This window comes from Cyanistes caeruleus, chromosome 1 (assembly GCF_971803275.1).
Source record: "Cyanistes caeruleus chromosome 1, bCyaCae1.hap1.1, whole genome shotgun sequence".
Classification (NCBI taxonomy): Eukaryota; Metazoa; Chordata; class Aves; order Passeriformes; family Paridae; genus Cyanistes; species Cyanistes caeruleus.
Window position 1 is genome coordinate 70,031,367 of NC_141701.1, and position 20,698 is coordinate 70,052,064.

Here is a 20,698-nt window from a genome sequence, read left to right on the forward strand (position 1 = left end):
AGAATATGAGAGAATGCAAGGTATATGGTTCACATAAGTCATAAAGGAAATGCACAGATAGATATGGGTGTTTTAGCCTTAATTAACATTTTAAGTCTGGTCATGATATTTAAAGCATCCTAGTTCATCCTAGTAGTTCAGCCACGTTACTTAAAATTAACTGATTTTGTACTTTTAGAAATCGTTAACAGTACCATTGCAATAATTATTTTTAAAATTTTCAAGTTTAAAAGTCAAGCATTTTAAATATTTAATTTTGCCTACATTAATTTATTGATTTTTCAACAGCAAAATAAAGTGCTGTAATTTTTGAGTAGATGAGACAGTGGCTGAACAATTGTACATAAAGTATTCATGTGACAAGCCTTGAAAAATCATTAAACTTTTTTGAAGTTCTCCCTCAGCTCATAATGTAGACAAACGTAGACTGCTTTCATGTGGACCGTGAAGAAATGCCTTACGAAGCAAAACACTCATGTTTAATGAGGTGAAGTACTTTCTGAAGGAGTTGAATCTGAAATTGTTATATTCACAATGATGCCTTATTTTTCAGATGCAAGGGTATTCTAGAATTGCTTAGTACGGTCATTTGTATGGGGCGTGGAGAACTATTTAATGATGCAAATTTAGATCTTGCTAATACTTAGGGAAAGGTAACAATGTGAAAACAGGGATATTGTTCTGATATTGTTCTGATATTCTGATTCAGGGATATTGTCTTTCATCAATTCACAATAAACTCAGCCACTACTATATTAATTTATCTTTACAATGGACATTGCTCAAAAAAAACCACTGAAAGATTTCTGAAGCAATGTTACAATTCATAATGTTAAACTGACTGAGAAGATACTTCAGCAACTTTTAATAAAACAAAACAATGTTATTAGAGGATTACAGAATAACCCCAAAAAATGTATTACCTGTCTGTTGATTAAAAAAAAAATTAAAAAGAAAAAAAAAACCCCTAGATTTTAACAATACATTGACATAATAAAACAATCTCCTTTTGTCATGTTTCTAGCATGTGGATTTTGGGGCAATTAATGTTGGAGAGCTGAGGGAATGAATGTCATAGTGTTGGAGTCTGAAACACAGAGTGTGTGCCCTTGTTTCTGATGCCTGACTGAGATCCAGGAGAACACTGAATTTCATATAACATGAAACTTATGGGCATGTTTTCATAGTGTTACACAAAAACAACTGTTAAAGTTAGATAGAAAAGCTAAAAGTGTGAGTGTGCAGATTAGAAAGTTTTCGTAATTCACTGGGTGAAAAAGTTAAAGTTTAAACTAGTTTCGAAAGCAGAAAGCAAGATGGAGGTTTTAGAGTGTTGTTTCTTTTCCTTCTTTTTCATGTTCTTCTAGAGGTTTTTGGGTAATAGTAAGTGATTGAATAGAAAATGCTGCAGTGCAGCACACAGGTGATGGTTCATTGGGTCATTAAGAAAAATAATACATGTGTCTATTGTTAATTGGATAAGAATAAGTGTAAAGATAAAAGAACTGCGTAGTTCAGGACCATTTTGAGCCTTTAGAGCTGAAAGTGAGCCACAAGGGTTGCAGTAAAGTAAGCTTGTGCAGAAAGTTTGGAGAGACTGGCCAAGTTTTGTGATAACATAATAATAAGCACGAGAAACAAGATCCTAAGAGACTTTGGAGTTTTTGTCCTGACCCAGAGAACTGAGATAAGCAGGACTCCCCATGAGGGAGTATCCCCACAGAGCTCAGCTCAGGGAAGCTGAGAAATCCAGGAGTGAAAAGAAGTGCAGAAGAAGCAGCAGCAGAATCAAGAGGAAAAAAACCCCAAAATTTAAAAAGTTATAGGACAGCATAAATGTGCAAAGCAGAATCTATGCTTTGTCACAGAGATTAAAATAGAAGTAGTGTCGCAGCAAAGTGCTGGTCATAAGACTGATCTTATCTAAATTAAGCCAACAAGAAAAAAAACATCTTGAAGGTTATTGTGGAGTTTTGATTTTGTTAAATATACCTGAATTTTGAGAATTGTGTTTGTACATATGTTTCTTCTCCTCCAGCTCCCTGTATTTGGCCTGACATTGCAGCACTGACCCAGAGGAGCAGATGCAGGATCGGATGGATATAATTAAAGCGAGTTCAGCCATGTGATATTTTTCACTGAGAATGTAACATCTGTTAAGCAAACAACATGGATCAGCATTATTGAATATAGCAACCTTTATGCAAATGAGATGGATCAGCATTATTTTCTTACTGGCCCTGCATTCAGAGTAATTCTCTTCAAGGACAGAGGCTTGAGGGTCTCTTTTGCAGAGCCATGAGACAGCAAACAAAACTGTTTGTAATACCCAGTTTGTATACGGTCTGCAAGTGTATTGTGGAAATACATTATGTTTCCATCACTCCAGTGATGAAAGGCACATCCACCACACTGAAACAATGAAGATGTCTCAGTGAGTACTCCCTCATGGCTGTTGCCCATATTTGTGAACAATCCCAACATGGGCCTCTTGGAATTATTTGAAGCATATAGGTACCACAGGATGGTTAATGAAGAGTTAATTGCAGCCAATCTAACCAAACACCTTCTGTTTGTATTCTACAAATGCTTACCAATACAAATTTTGTCATTGTTTGCATAGGATCTTTTTCTTCCCCAGATAACATACTGGGTAACAACAGAAAAACTACATTGACACAGTAGAAAATTTATCTAATTCACTGTTTTGTTGTGCTTTATTTGTGTCCTGTTCAGACAAAAAGGCAATGCTGCAGCAGTTATGTCAAAGCTGCAGTGAAGATAAATCAGAAATAACATTAGTTTCAGTGAAATTACTGCTCAGCTATAATAAGATAAAAGTCTTTATTATTACATTATAATTTCCACAAATTAAATACTGATCATCTTTGGATGGTCACTGTAGGATTTTTTAACCAGTGAAAGTAAAAGTAGGCTTCCTTCTCATCAGGGACAGAGTTACTTGTACTTGTGGATGAAACAGAGTAAAGGATTGAGGGCTGTCAGGCAATGACAGTTTGTATGAAACATTTCAAAGAAATAAGAATGTGGGAAAATGTCTCAGGGACACAAATAAATAAGTTATTTAAGAAACAACTTCAAATTCATGAAAAAATAAAAGCTTCTCCTACCAAATGAGTGAAACTTGTCAAGTCTACTAGATCTCTTAATTAACTGGGAAAATGAAAGAAGCTCCCTTCAAGGTATTTGAGCTTGCAGGCATCATGACTAGTTCTTTTTGCAGAGTATAAAATGAACAATGCATTTATTAAGCTCATAAAGCAACTTGGATGAGCTGAAGATATAGATGACTAATCAGGGGAGAAATGAAATTATTCATAGTGTGGAAAAACCCTGGAAGGAGGGAAGGGTTAAAAATAGCTGGCAAATTCACATTTTTAATATACTGGAGTGCAAAATTCACAGGCCTATACTATCTCTAACAGATTTTTGTAAACATTTTTCATATGAATCAGAAACCTAGGAATCTCATTAATAATAAAATAAACCTAACAGATCTGCAGTTGATTTGACTCTTATAGTAGTCCAACACTGTTCCACATACCATTGAATTGAAAAACAATGACAGAAGGTAACACACTTCTAGAAGCATTAGTTTTCAATCTGTTGCAGTTTGAGGGGATTATGTTGGATAAACACATATAAACAAAAAAGCACAACTCCCTCACTAGGACATTTATTTCTTCTCTCTTCTGCACATGTGAGAGACTGCTCGCCAAAAAAAATTTGCTTTGAAATAACAAATAACCCGCGTCCCCCTCCAAACAAGTTAGCAGCAATTCCACTTGCCATAATTTTGGCAACATATTTTTGCCCTTGAAAAAATCCCTAGGGTTCACATTTTTAGCACTTTCTGAAAAATGTCCTTTTAAACAATTGATCTGAACATCTTAACTACTAAGCTGATCAGTCAAAATTGCTGAGATTAAAACATTAAATTCCCAGTGAGTGAAGGATTGGAAAGCAAGTCCTTCCTTGCTTTTCCCAGTGTCAAGCACACAAGTAATCCTCAGTGTACTGCTGTTCCTTAGAGGAACAAATTGCAATATCACTGTGAGCAAGGACTGTTAAGAACACACTCAGTCAAGAGCAGACTCAGAGTAGAGAATGCATGCTAACAACAGAGGCAATCGACAGAGTCAATCAAGGACAGAAGGTGCATGATAACAAGGTTAGTTTTGCCCTTTGTTTATCTTTACCTTTTTTTTTTTTTTTCCCCAATTAATCTCAGTTCCCACACACACCAACTGTTAAGTATTATCTGAAATATATTTACTACAGCAAATGTTGCTCTGGATCTTCTGGTCACCACTCTCCCCAGCCCCCAAGAAAAGAAAAAAAGTAATTCAGGAAGTCCACACTGATATTTTAATTATATTTGTGTGCTTTAAAGACCTAGAACTGAAATCTACTTTTCTCTCACCCTTGAAATTGCATTTTAAGTCACTATAGGGAACTTAATTCTAGATTTTGAAAACTTTGTCATAGTTCTTCTAATCCCTCGTTTGTTTTCAAATTAAAAGATTTTGGAGAGCATGTGAAGGCCAAATGAGAGCAAAACACTTTCAATGAAATTAAATAAGATGTTATTTCTTGAGCAATATCCTCAGACAGATAGTGTGATTTTGGGGTTTGTCCTGTGGAGGGGCAGGAGTTCGACTGGAGGATCCTTGTGGGTTTCTTATAACTCAGGATAGTCTATGATTCTGTGGTTGATTATGAGTAGCAAGTCAGCAAAGAAAGGACCCTAGTCCAGGAGTTCATACTAAGTGTATGAGTAGCTTTTTAGCTTTGGTGTACTTCTCAGTGCTCATGGATCTTCCATACAAATAAACTGCATCAATTTACTATCAAATAAAAATCTGTGGAACACCTAGTGCTCCTGAAAATGGCTATAATCCTCTTCATGGCTTTTATTGCTAGTGAAAAATGAAACAGCAGTTGGCTTATGGAGAAAACTAAGAATTTGAATATCACTATGCTAGTTTGGGTTTGTGTAAATTCTGCATCCACATTAGGGTCTGATCCAGTCCAGCCAGACAGCCTGGTGGGATTAACTCAAACAGGGGGCTTTTTTTTCTCCACAACTATGAGACTACTATAAGTTTATTAAATGCCACTTCTATACTGCAGTAGAGAGATGATGAGCAGGACACATACATGCCACACATTCCTGTGCTAGTTCACTTACTAACATCACTTCTAATCCACCTCTTTCTACATCAGGACAGCAGAGGCCTCAAAGAGTAATTAAACACAGCAGTTTCTGATCTGAACTTGTTTTGCAACCTAAACTCCTATAAGTATCAAGTCTAGTAGGAGTTACAATAGAATGAAAATGAAATAATGTGAATTATTTATACTTGAGGTATTTAGGCACACATACAAAAATTTCACAGCATTTAGTAACTGGACACAGTTGCTTGCAAATATATAAGTGATAAGAATCTAACTTCCCAAATTACAGAAGACTCGTTGAATAAAATGTCGTAAACTGCATGAATAGATGCAGTCTGTATAATAAGGAAAAACTGATCTTCTAGTTATGGGGGGTTTGGGGACTTCTATACATTTATGTATTATACTGATGTGGAATCTGTAGGTTTTATATTACATTATCATTTATCAGTGTTGTTTCTGTTTTTCCTCAGGATGCTTGCTAAATTTTTCTGGTAAAGATAGTTTGACATGAGCAAAATTTCATGAGAATTTGCCAGCTTCTTCTCTATCAAAAAATGTCTTACCTTTGAAAAAAATCCCTTAGCTCCCTGGAAAAGCATCTCATGCAGGATAAAGTCAAATAGATGTCACACTAGAAACTGCATGTTTCCCTCTGCTGCCCCAGTGACTGCTCTTGCATGCAGCAAATGCACAGGTGTCAGGGAAAACTTGGTAAGCTGGACTTTCAGTGGCTCCATGCTCCACACATACTGAATCACCTGCAAGTCTTAGTATCTTTGACTTGTGAGATGTGACCTCCAGTATGAGCTAAAGTAACAAAGAATGGTTTCTGTTTTGACAGAAACTCCAAGTTCTTGATTTTTTTTTTCCCCTTGTTTTTTCTTCCTTGCTTCAAGAACACATGATATATTCCACACATCTATTTAAGTGGAAAAGAAAATTTTTGAGGATATCTTTCTAAAATAGAAAATTGTTGCAGTCAGCTCACTGTGGCCCAGGACTGGTCCAGCCAGGCAGCATGGCAGATAGAGGGACAGGTATGATGGAGAGCCCAAAAGGAAGATTTTAATGTTCATACAGAGGTCACATGGTCTGAGGGGCTGCATCTAAAGACCCAGGCACGTGGCTAACCTGGTGTTACTTAGGGGTATCTGAGGGCAGGGTATTAAATTGTGGCCACAGGGTTTTGACTTTATAAGTCTAAGGTCCTGCCTATTCTGGCATGACCCTATTAGCATCCCCCAGCACCCTGCCCCCTAAGGCTTTAGATTTTTTCTGTCTGTCCAGGAAGCCGGTTCAAGGTCTGATCTTATCCCAGCTAATTTGGCTCACACAAAAACTAAATATCCCCTGATCTGTGCTTGAATATCTAGGACTTAGGAACAGCATGGGGATTGATATAACATATCACAAGGCAAGAAACGAGATATTTGGAAGAAGATTGAGGAAGTGTTCAAAGATGTCCATATCCTACAAGGAATCTAGGGACATAGTGAAGGACAAAGAGAAAAAAACCAGAAAACTTTAAGTGTCATCATCTGAAGACTTCCAGATTTTTTCTCATTGCTCTCATATCTTAAAAATACTACACCCTTCCTCTCCAATTTCTCCATTTGCTTACATATAATATATGCATTTAAAATATAATAAGAAAATTTGTATTTGGTTAAGATTACAGAAAACATATCAGAGCTAACAGCTTTTATCCAATTCAGTCACCAGGGCAGGAAATTCCTACCAACCAGTTTAGGCATTTGAGAAAGAGGAAATTTTGGCCATTTTTTTTAGCTTTATGTCCCTTCAAAATTCTGTGTTTCTCAAATTGTGCTGTGACTTTAGGCCCCAATTCCTATGGAAGTGGAAACTCTGTACCACTCAGGAAAAAAGCAGAATATTACAGAGTATTGTATCAGCAACAGAAATTTTCATTAAAGAGTGAGTCTTTCTGGAAGCAGCTTAGCTTAACGAATTCTTACAACCTTTTCTTGTAAGAGTTTCCCATTTCATAATCACAGAATTTAAACTTAAACAGGTGTCCAAAAGTTTCTAGGTGCTTATGAAAATTGAACCAAATAATTTAATGCTCATATATTATTAAAGCTCATCATTTAGAACTATTTTAATTACACAGTTTTAATTCAAATAAACAAGATAATACTATATTTTGCAGATATTTGAAGATCTTTCAAGTCCCAAGAAATAAAGGATCAACAGGACTAGCAAGTCTTTTTGTGTCCTGAAGTACAAGCATATCAGGTTCAGTAATAAGAAAGCATTTGGTAGAGGGGAAAAAAAAGTATTCAAGTTTGGTATTAAAATACATTATCATCCTGGCAGGTACAAATGGGAATTAATGAATGAAAACAGAATAGCCCTTCCTTTATTAATTTCTGCAAATCATGTGTCAAGGGTATTCATGTTATTAAAAAAAACCAACAGAACAGACAGAAATCATTTGCTGTGACAGTTGCATGAGATTTTGCAGGTCTGAAAGGATTTTTGTGGATTAAAGTATGTGGAAAAAAACAGATTAAAAGAAAGTGTGGTTTTAATACATGGGGAAAAAAAAGACAAAAAAAAGTTGCCTAGAATACACAGAAATAATACATTAACTGGCAAGAAAGTTATTGAAAAATTGATTCCTCTAAAATGATAGAGAAATTATACACTTTTAAGAAGGAGATAAAGACTTTTGCTATGGTTTTAATAATGCAGGTCCATTCAAAATCTTCTCAAGTTCTTGGGCTGGGTCTGATCAAGGTTGGAAAATCATAGACTAATGCAGTAAAGTGCCAATACCCTTCATGGAACCAAATAAGGGTTTATTTAACTGCATAACAAAGCAATGGGCCAAATGCATTTAAGATAAGGGAGTCTGGTTGGGTTTATAAAAGCATTGTAATCATGTGCATCTTTTGGGATTCCTATTTTCTCAATATGGGTCAAAAAAAATAGGGCTAGTTCTAACACTAATGACATATCAGCAATGAGACAGATTCTGGTCATAAGGTAAAATTATTCATATGCAATAACCCTTCAACATGAAATGTCCCTGGGGATATAAAGACATATGTAAGCAATAACAATACATATATCTAAAATGTAAAGGTTAGAGTATGAACAGTAAGACCAATCATGTTGATATTCTGCTTTTTCTGGAGGGCATACTCCTAACAAAAAAAAAAAATCACAGGCCATGACAGAACCCTGAGATTTTTTGATCACATGCAAAATTCACAACAACATGTGGAAAATTAAGAGACTTTTCTTTAGTCTGCAGCTGCCAAAAATTCTTGTAAGATGGGCACAAGTAATTTAATTTCAGTATTTGTGGATGTTAATAAATGGATGGTGATATAAGCTACTGTAATACACAGTATAATGTCACTGATTTTTAACCAGAAATACTTTAAAACTTGCCATCCATTTTGGGACACATTAGATTTCCTTCATGAAATCATAGAGTGATTCTGATCTTACTGCAAAATTGTGACGTTGAGATCTGGTACAATACGTATCCTAAAATGATTTTTTTGCAAGATATAATGATAAATAGTTATAAGAAAAACTTTAATACCTCAGTTCTGTTCCACTTTTTCAACTTTTTCAGGCTTCAAACCTACCATCTATTCTTTGTCTCTTTATTATCTCCTTAAACTATAAGTTAATAATACTTTCTTCTTCTTTCAAAATCCACCTCATGGAGGATGAACCAATTATACCCCCTTATCACGTAACTTCTGTTAGAAATGAAGAGGCAAACAGTACATAGGAAGGATTTGAAATCATACATGGAAAACAGGTAAAATTATGGGCAAGCAGTAGTACATAATTTAAATCCTGCTCCATTTATTTGAGGACTACTAGCAGAATCTCTTTGGTTCTTCCATCTGCAGGTTGCATTACCATGGTATTACTTTCTCTCATATTTTATATATTTATGTATTCATTATTTTCATATTAATACTCTTTTCTTTCTAGCTCCTTGGACCACATGAGTTTCATTAGAGGCATTTGGAGGAAATTTCCATACCATAATGTGCTTAACATTCTGCTAATCATGGGAGAAAAGCACAGAACACCACACCAAATCAACCAGTGGTTTTTATCCATTTCCATTTTCCCAGTCTGTCTACTGCTTTGGTTTGGTAGAGCACAATGAGCAGACCTAGCAATCATCACTCTGGGAAAAATAATGTGAAAGAATTACCTTTAAATATATCTGTCTTTTTTAGTCATTAATTCCCCATGCATTTTAGTAACTGCATTTAGTAATATATAATTGTGCGTGTATTTGGACCATCATCTTTTACACCAATCTCATTTGACTATTACTCATTTGACTTAAGTGAAATCTATCTTAGTTACACTTTTATTACAGTTTAATCTAATTTATCTTTAGCATGCTGGGCCCAGATGGTCTGGCTGGGTGCTACCTTGGAGATACTTGGCGTGAGGTCCGAGTCTGGCAATAACAAAGAGGAACAGGCATGAATGCGTGACCTGAAAAGTAAAGATCTTTGATATGCAAAATAACAAATGCAGAAATCCAAACAGAATGTGGGGATGCATACAAAAAGCTGGTGTCCAGGGTGTTACAAAAACTTATATAAGGTGGGTTGAGGGCAGAGTTTAAGGGAAAGAAACAAAAAATAAGTAGGAATATGTAAATTAATGTGACAAAACCTAACCAATAGTAACAAAGAAACCATAGAACTTTGTAGCATGTTTAATATAACTTCTCAGGGGGCATTGTGGATGAGTTTTGCTCACCCCAACTAAAGGAGATTCTTCTTTGTGGGGGCTGGGGCAAAGTCCCTTGCCAACCTCTTGCCCTGATGGATTCCAACATTTATCCTTCTCAAAAAATTGATTTTGAAAAAAATGTTAGTACACATTTTTTACTTGCTATCACATTTTCTCTTCTCATGCTAAATACAAGGTCACTGTTAGGAAGTAGCTATTATATATCAGCATATACAGACATTACTTACTTCAGTGAAAGGAAAATCCTCAGGGTCTGATTTTCCTTCCTTGTACTTTTTACAAAACTAAAATTGTCTTGATATGCGTAAGGGTAACTAAAAATAATAGCCAGCTTGAAGAGAGGGAGTTGTACTTTGCAGTGCTGATAAAACCAATTACAAACAGATCATTTTATTACAGACTCCTCTAAGCAGGGAATCCATACTGAGGAGCTCAGAAATTACTTGAATATCTATCCTGAAAACACTTGCACATTTATTATATATATGTTAGATATATACACACATATGTACACACACACACACACACACACACACACATATATATGCTTGGTTTTGTTTACAAATAAATTCAGTGAATGTGACGTGATGACATCAATATACTTTAAGCTAAAATAGGTTTCCAGATATGAGTGGCTGTTTCTTTAATCTACTCATGGTATCTATCCCTATTTTATCTACTCTTCTAAAAGGAAGACTGAAGAGTAAACTTTAATTACTTTAAATGTACTGTTTCTTCACAAACTGTTGTTTCTGAGACAGAGAGATAGTTTTACCACTACACATTACAGGTTATGCAATAAAATTGATATTATGCATTAAAAGATGATGCTCAAAGACTGCCTATTATATATTGATCTACATATTTAGTGCAAGAAAGGGTGAGAGGTGCATTATCTATTCCTCCATGTCCATTTTGATTGATAAAAGTACTAAAAATCTAGTAAAGAAAACTGATTGCATTCCTCACTGTACCTGGAACCAAAACTTATTTACTGTAAAACAGTAAGTAAGGGTAACTCTTATTGCATCCTTCACCTGTCTTCTCTGGGATATCGTTTCTGCAAAAGCTTTGAAATCAGCCTGAGGGATTTCTTCAGCTCTTTCATTGAGAGGTAAATTTTCAGGAACTGTGTAATTCCAGGAACTGTTCTTCAACAATATGCTTTTTTGTTTCAAATTTTTGCAGAGAAACCTTGTCCAAAGTTGGACAATATGCTTTATCAAGGCATATTAAATTTAACAACAAAATCTAATTAAAAAGTTATAGCTCCTTTTTGTTTCCTTGGTACTCTCCTGAAAGCTAAAAATCAAGGCACCTTTTAAAAAGATATTTTAAAATATTTTTTCAAGATATGAAATTATCTCAGATTAAACAAAAATATCAGATTTTAAATTGAGTATTTTGCATGAATAATAACTTTGAGAGCACTCTAAATATTCATTATTTAACTTTTGTATTGCTATCAGCTGAAATAAGAAAAGCTATTTGTTAGAAGTGTATGTATCATGCTGGATCCAAGAGAAATAAGGCTGCTGGTGCTCCTTGTGCCCAGATCTACCAGTATTGATACTGAAGACATGCTCCCATGAGACACACAAACAAAAGCCCACATATATCCTACATGTGTATACATATTAGTGTGGCTGTCCACACAGATCGAAGAGAAACTTGGAGTACCCACAGGGACATAGCACCAGTGGCCTCATCCTTCTTTCAGCTGGGGCTAGGCAGGATGGAGGCTCACTTGTTACAATATTGTACATACACATATACATCCATATGTAAATCTGTATTTACATCTACTATATATACAGGCGTCCATGCCCTTAGTCTGAAAGATGACTGGACTGCTGATGACTCGTGATGATGAGATGACTTGTGGACCTGGTTTTCCACCTAGTTGCTGGAGATGAATTCCCCCCTAGGACTTACCAGGGAGGTGCCTGGACAATGTGATTCTTCTTTGAGAGACCTTCATTTGGGTTCCCTGTGTATCCTTGTGCTCTTCTGGGCTTCCTCAGATGGGCTGATGGCCCATGTGTGGTCTGCTCCTCTGTGAGTGTGCAGATAAGCTTTATCACATAATTCTAAAGTACTGGACTATATCCAAATGAAAAGCTCAGTGTAAATCTAAATTTTTGATGGTTTTGTCCCTCTTGTGCTAGCAACTATAAACATTTCTTACATGTGCTGGTTTTGGCTGGGGAAGAGTTAATTTTCTTTGCAGTGGCTGGTATGGGGCTATGTTTTGGATTTGCGCTGAACACAGGGTTGCGAATAATGAGATGTTTTTGTTGTTGCTGAGCAGGGCTTGCTCAGAGCCAAGGCCTTTTCTGCTTTTTGTACTGCCATGAAGGTGAGGAAGTTGGGGGTACATGGGAGGCTGGGAGGAGACACAGCCAGGACAGGTGATCCAAACTGACCAAAGGGTTATTCTAGATGATATAAAATCATGCTCATATATATATAAGGTAGAAGAAGGAGGAAGGGGGGGAACATTTGGAGTGCTGGTGTTTGTCTTCCCTCTTGCATGATGGGATCCTGCTCTCCTGGAGATTGCTGAACAGCTGCTTGTCCATGGGAAGCAGTGAATGAATTCTTTGTTTTGATTTGCTTGGATGCATGGCTTTTGCTTTCCTGTTAGACAGTTTTTATCTCAACTCATGAATTTTCTATTTTTACCCTTTGATTCTCTCCCTGATCCTGCTGATGGGAGAGTGAGTAAACAGGTGCCTGGGGATTGGCTCATGGCTGGTGTAAAAACATGACACATGTCCATAACATTCTACAGCTAGTACTATATGATTGATTTCAGTCCTTTGTTTAATTGTAACATGTCTTTTTTGACTTTTACCCAGGAATTTACCCAGTGTTTTTCTTTTTTTTTTTTTCTTTTTCCAAAATTTTAGACTTCCTTCTGTTATTCCTTCTAACCATGTTTTGTCATGACTTTCTGGGGAGGAGAGGGAAGCTGACCAACAGGGTGTTAGGTTGTAGTCTGACTGACAGTGGGTTGTTTTTGGTTTTTTTTGGTTGTTTGGTTTTTTGTACTACTGCATTTTTATTTTAATTTTCCTAGTAAAGAACTGTTATTCCCATATCTTTGCCTGAGAGCCCCTTGATTTCAAGATTATAACAGTTCAGAGGGGAAGTTGGTTTACATTTTTCCATTTCAAGTAAGGTTTTTGCCTTCCTTAGAAGACACCTGTCTTCAAGCCAGGACAATATCCAATCAGAGAAATCAGAGAGTGGTGTGGTGTATATATATTTATATATGGCAAATATCAATGAATCACTGTCTGTCTCAGATTTCTCATTCTTTAAATTTCTTTCCATTGAAAGCATATTTAAATTTTGAGAAATAAATACAGTATTCCTACTTGCCTCTGTAGCAAATGACATTCAAAATACTTCCAGTTCCCATCTTTATGTCTAGTACAGTTGGATAATCTTTTATTTTGTGTTTAAATGTTCTTTAAGAGCAAAATCATGTTCTCTAGGCCTACAGTTCTTCTTTCATAGAGAGGAATTTTCTTATCTTCCTATTAAGGAAATCCTTTCTAGAACTATTTCTAGAACAGCATGATTATTTCACACATTTTATAAATGATAAAAGCAAAGAGGTAGAGATACTCCATAGGGTTTATTTATTTAGACAGAATTTGTTTATATCTCCATTAGCCGTAGAATCTGTACATTATAGCTCAGCTTGAGTAGTTCTGTAGAAGAGCTAGTGCAGGCATCCACTTCGTATGCATGTCAAAGGATTTCATTTTAGGGCAACTCTAATGTGGTGTCAAGTTAGTCTACTCTTAATAGTTAGAGTACATTATGTGTGTGTGTCCCAATTTAGTCACTTTAAAGGAATACAGCATGTCCAAGTGGCAAAGCACAGCAAGGAGGAGCAGTTGCTAAACAGGATTCGAAAGCTCCTGACCCAAGTTAAAATGTTAAAATGTTAACATGTGGTTTACATGCTACATCATGCAGCATATAAACTGCAACTTTAAGAAAAGAATCACACTGTCAGGATTAGAATATATAAACTGGATAATGATCTACAGAGAGAGAACAAGTACATGATGGTCTCTACTCTCAGCATTTATCTGGCTATAAAAATTTACCAAAGTCAATATTTCATGGAAGTTCCTTTTTCTTCTCTATAAGTACATCTGTCTTCCATGATACTTACACAGGCCTTTCTGGTAAATGCATAAGATTTAAGGTGGAGACCTCTCCATCTTATCCTGAACCTAGAATTACTAGGAAAGATTTAACGATATGGCAAAAACAATCTTACCATGGATTTCAAATGGAGGTCTTTGTAATGACACTTAGTGTCTACAGAAAACAGAATAAAAGAAAAACAGGTCTAACGATAGCTTTAGAATAAATGTGATTGTTCTGCAGTTACTGTAGAGATATTTTTATATGGATGATTTTAAATATGCTGTTAAAGGGTTAAATTACATATAAATCTTAAAATATGCCAAAGGCTCCAGATTCTTAACTAAGACAGCTGTCTTTTGTGAGTATTGGGAAATCTTGGGGCAATAGATGTTCCTTTACAAGTCACCTTATTTAAATCATGAAGTAGCTAAAAAAGTACCTCCCAAGGGCCTAATTTTCAAAGCTAATTTTGGAAAATGTTCTGTTTTGAGGCACAGTTGCTTCTAGCTAAATGCTTGTTGACTGGAATACCTCAGCTATAACAGCACAGTTAAGATACAGCTTTATAGCTGGCTGGATTATATTTTGTAATTGCTCTACTTGCATTATTTGAATTCATGTATGTATAATGTGAAACCTAATGTGAAATCTAGTTCATTTGTGCTGTCCCTGATTTCTAACATAGCTTTCAAAAACCCAGGAGCAATTTTGTTCATCACATGTTGTCCTGCTGCAAAATCAACGAAGTGTTTGGCTTGGTGTTTGTAAAAAACGTCTGCCCTCTCTTTACCACTGTCATACTGCCTTGTTGTGACCCTCTATATTGCCTTGTTAGAATTAGAACTTTCCCTTTTTTTTATATGTGCTTTAGGACAGTGGTATTTCCTTTAGGAAAGAGTACGCTGTCTAAAACAGCGCATTCTAGAGGCAAAAAAACTATTAGGATAAGAGTTATTTTTGGAATTGGAAGCATTTAAGGTTGTCTTATTTCCAAAATATGGGGTGATTTTGTTTTCTTTAAAGACTTACACTCTATTTAAGTTCAGTCTACACACCTGTTCTCATTGCTTCTCTTGAATTAGATTCCCACAGACACAACCTTCCAGATGGTGGACACTTCTTGAGTATTTGAAGTAACACTGTTTGACACTTTTCTCTAGTCTTTGGAAATAATACTTGTGAAATAACCTGAAAATCTAACTTCTGCATAGTTTCTCATGATGTAGAATTAGGCATATTTGTAAATCTTTAAGGTTGTTTCCTAGATAATATGACCTATAGACAAATAACATGCAAATATGTATTTATATGCAAATAAAGATATAATTGTATTAATGTCAGCTGCAGAAAGGGGAGCTTTCCTTTCAGGAATACTTACCATTTAGAAGTCTGGCTGATAGAAGTGTGCATTCATTTCTGTACAGATAGTGCAAACTAGAGCAAATGCAGTACTTATTAATAGTTAAAGTATAGGTTTTCATTTAAAATCTCTGCTACATCAGTTGACTAGACAATTATGTTTTTCCATCTTGCTTTCTAAGAAAGCCTTCTTTCTCATGCTCTTTCCCACACCATGGTCTTTTTCCCAGCATCTGGAGTCCTCAGGCTCTAGCTCCCGTAAACTTGCTGGCTTTTTGGGGTGCTTACCTGATACTTCACATCTTCTATTTCATTTCTCATTTCCCTAATTACATATGAGTCTTAAAGAAAACACTTCATATTTAAGTTTGTATCTGATTTATTTTGGATCTTCATTCAGTTTGAAATACTGCATGCATTCTTTTTCTTTTATATCCTTTTTAACAGACTGAGAGCAGTTACTCTTTCACATACCTTACATGGTATAGTTTGACATCTCTATCAGATGGTTTTGTGTGAGTAGGTACTATGAGCTTGGTGCAGCTCTGGGCCTATCAGTTCAGATCTAATTAGGACCCTGTCTGCAGTTTAGCTTAAATAAAGTATCAAGGAAGAGAACATAAAAGCATAAGCATATACTTTTACCATAAGCACATGAACATGTTTGATGTCAAGGAAGGACATTGGTAGGATAAACAGTAAGACCTAAGATGTGTCAAAGAAGAAATTTCATTAGATGCTGGACCTCAGTAGCCATAATGGTTTTGAAGAACCAATAGTAAAGATTGCCTGGGGAAATGTTACTGTCTCCATCTCTGGAAGTCTTTACAAAAATATTAGAAAAGCACATCAGGAATGACACATCTATGAACAGATGCTCTAGGCAAGAGAATGGACTTGAAATTTTCTTTAAGATCCCATCTAACTATGAGAGCAAATAGATTTTTAACTCCTTCCTGCCCTGATCAAGCAAATTGTAATAGGGCAAAAAATGGGAATATTCCATTTGGAAGGGTTTTCAATATCACAGTGCAATTAGACTTTATGCTGATGAACATCTAAGACTGAAGCATGTGGGAAAGAGTCAGGAAAAGACAGGCACAAATGGACTTTTCATGGCATCTGCATTCTAGTCTGGCAAGTTTTGTCTACATTTATAAATACGAATATTAGCACTTTTGTGGAACCTTGTATTTCCACCACATTTATGACAATAGGTCTATTAGTCTCAAACCAAGTCTCATCCTCATAGCAAAGAATACCAATAGTGTCTTGAGCTGCATTGGGAAGCACATTTCTAGCAGTTTCAGGGAGGTGGTTCACCTTCTCTCCTCAGTACTGGTGAGACCACACACAGTATGCAGGGTCCAGTTCTGGGCTACTCAGAACAAGAGACATGGACCTACTGGAGCAAGTTCATCAAAGGGCCACAAAGATTATTACAGGACTGAAACATCTGCTGCATGAAGACTGAGAGAGCTGGGACTGTTCAGCCTAGACAAAAGCAGACTCAAGGGGACCTTATCTATCTGTGTAAATGAGAGCTGGGAATGAGGAAGAAGGAGGTAGACTTTTCTCAGTGGTGCCCAGTGACAGTACAAGAGGCACAGACTTTTTAAAAAACCCATCAAAATATAAACATAGGAAATTCCATCTGAACATAACCTCCCCACTCTTTTTTGAGGGCAAACATAGGAACAAGTTTCCCAGAGAGGCTATGGAATCTCCATTCAAAGAGATATTTAAAAACCCCAATAGGTTTCCCCAAAACCTGGGCTAACCCAACAGTCCTGGGCAGTTCCAGCTGACCTGCTTTAAGCACTAGGTGATTTCCAGATCCCCTCCATCCTAAAATTGGCAACTATCTCCTGGACAGAGCTGCTGGTCCACATTTGCTGGCAAATATCTCAGAGGAGGACTGGGTCAGTGGCTTTATGTCCAGAGTGATGTTATCAAGCACTCAGTCCTTCAGTGCTGCAGTGCCTTCGGCCTCCTCTGTTTGGTGCTGCTTAGCAGAGACCGAAAGCAGCAGTTCAGGCAGCTCCAGGATACCCAAGGAAGAACACCTGCTTAGATGAAGCTGCAGCCATCCTTGCACCCACAAACACTCTTCACAGTTCATTGCATGGCTGAAAATATATTTGCCGGAACAGGTATAGAGAAAGTATTGTAAATACTGCAGCACTGACAGATATTTCCTTTATACTATGCATTGACACTCTATAAGTAGCACCATAAATCAGCAAGATAAATGTTAAAGTAAAGAGGGAAGAGTTGTAGGGATTAGGCCTAAAAATAACTAAAATCTGCAATTCCAGTACTTTCCATGAAAAATTACTAGTACAGCAAGAAAAAGAATTAATCTCCAGACACATGCAGATTAACATCCGAGATCTCTGTTCAATATTCTAAATGTTAATTTGAAATACAGTGTTCTGCAGGTTCTGTTATAAAAGGAAATGGTTTAATGAGGAATAACAAGGCTGAATTGATGAACTGTTTTGTTCTCACATGAACACAGGGAATTTTCAAGGGTAGTCATGCTGCAGGTGGCTTGTTTCAACATAAAGCTAATTCTAGATAATAAGACCTCAAAGACCATGACTCTTTCCTCAAATAGTTCCCTTGAGGTGTCACGTATGATTGGAAGAGGTAAAAACTATGGCTATAAAAATGAATACAATGTAAGCATCCTTGATTTCAACAGTACAGTATTTGAATCACTGGGTTTTCCCTTGCAGCTGACTGTCAAATCAGCTTTACTCCAGTGTTCAATTCAGTGGCTTCATGCAATTCAGGACTCCAGGCATTGTAAAAGTAAAGAATGTATTTTCACCCACAAGTCCTTGGCAGATTTAAGAGGAAAAAGATTTCTTAATGAAGATAGGCACTATGTCTATACTTGTCTGCATAGAAGTACAAGTTCACATTATATCCATCAAGCTAGAAGCATCTTGGTAAACCTGAATTAAAGCCACATAATTTTGTTGAATCAGAACAGAAATTACACAAAGTCAGGCATGCTTCCCTGAAATTTAAGATTCACCAAACCAATGGTCACGAATAACCATATATTGTGGGATGTAGAGATAGAAACCTTTGAACTGACTGGAATTATGTGGTGGACCTGCCTAAGATTTTCCCATTATAAGTTGTCCAAAGAAAAAGCTTTGAAGCTTAAATTCCAAGTCTATATAAAGTGAAGGGAAAATTTAAATTAGAGAGGAGTGGGTAGGGCGAGGAAGCCAACAAAACTAAAGACAATAGAAATAAATAAAATCTATAACCATCTCTCTTGTACACTGAAGCAAGTGAGCATCTTTCAGGTTTGTTTTCTACCCACTCAGCAGCTGGTTTGGAGAAATACCTGCTGTGCTCTCCACTTCCCAGGAAGTTTCTGAAGCCATCACTCCTTGCTGCCACATTTTGGGGTTTACACTTTGTCCTGGTTTAGGGCAAATTTGGGAGAAAATAATCAACGCAGGACATACATTTTCGTTTCCTGGACACACTAAACATGAGAGTTCACCTGACATGTTCTCTCTCATGCTCAGAGGAACATGGCCAGCATACACACAGTCACTGCGCACACAGCCTCCCCAGGAAAGCTAACAGAGATCCCACTTCTTCCCTAATCCATGGCTTTGCCACTACACCACAAACTGTGAACTCCCAATGTCATGCCCACAATCTCACTGATCCCATGTAAGATGCAAGGGTCTGGAGGAAGATAAACACAAAGAAAGTGATTTTTCCTTCCTCTTTCAACTTGAAAATTTGGTCTTGGAGGTAGCTGGATAAACTACTAAATAAAAACAGTATTTATTCCAAATGGATGGACACATCTAATATTTAAATCTGCTATGCTACAGTGGAAAAAAAGGCTTCTCAATAGATCACAGTTGTATTAACCACCAATTAGGATGTGAATATAAGTATACTTTTATTTGTATAATTGACCTACTTCTGTTTGAAAACCCAGTTTAGACAACAGAACTTCTCCAAGGTCAAAACTGTCATCTCCTGCAGCATGCTAGCTTTTTTTCTTTCAGGGAAAACAGCTCAGGCCTCAACTTCTGTAGCATGTGAAATCTTTTACTTTATAAGCAGTGGTAGCAAATCATCTAAGAACAAAGCAGGCAGGAAATAAAAGAAGCAAAAATACTATTCTCATGAATATATTTATTAGCTACCATCTTACAAAAAAGAAAGAAATCCCACTGTCAATCATTGGTTAAACAAGAAAAGCACTGGAAAATACTGACTACTTAATCCTTGCTTATAAGGTTTTAACAAATATTATGTAAATTGATGTTGCTATGGAAGCAGCATAGTCAGAATTACAGACTCACGGAATGGGTCAGATTGGAAGGAACTACATTGGGTCATCTGGTTCAGCCTCTCTGTTTTAGCAGTCATCCTAGAGCACATGAAACAAGATGGTTCTTAAAGGGAGACTCTGGAATTTCTCTGGACAATCTGTTCCAGTGCTCAGTCACTTGCACAGTAAAGAAGTTCTTCCTCATGTTTAGGGGAAACTTCCAGTGCATCAGTTTCTGCCCATTGCCTCTTACCCTGCTGCTCAACACTGCCAAGAAAAGCTTGGATTTATCCTCTTGACACTGGGTGAAAAAGTTAGTTTAAAGAACAGGAGACAAGATGGAGGATTTAGAGTGTTGTCTCTTGTCCCTTCTTCTTTCTTCTTCATGTTCTTCTCCTAGAGGTTTTTAGGTGATAGTAAGTGATTGGACAGAAAATGCCGCAGTGCAGCACATAGGTGAAGGGTTGGGTTATTAAGAAAAACAATGTATGTGTCTATTGTTAATTGAGTAAAAATAGGTATAAAGATAAAAGAATTGCGTATTTTGGGGCCATTTTGTGTATCAGACACGAAATGTGCCACAAGGCCTTGTTGTACCATCAGAAGAAAGGAATGTACCAGATTACAAAGATATAACCTTGTGCAACCAGCCTAGAAAGACCTGTCAAGTTTTGTGATGACCTTCTAATAAACACGAGAAACAAGATTCTAACAAGCTCGGGAGTTTTCTTCAAATCATATGAACTGAGATAAGCAGGGCTCCCCACAAGGCAGGATCCCAAAAGAATTCAGTCCAAAGGAGGCTGAGGAAATCCAGGAGGGAAAAAGAAAAATACAGAAGAAATGAAGCAGAATCAGAGAAACAGAAATAGGATT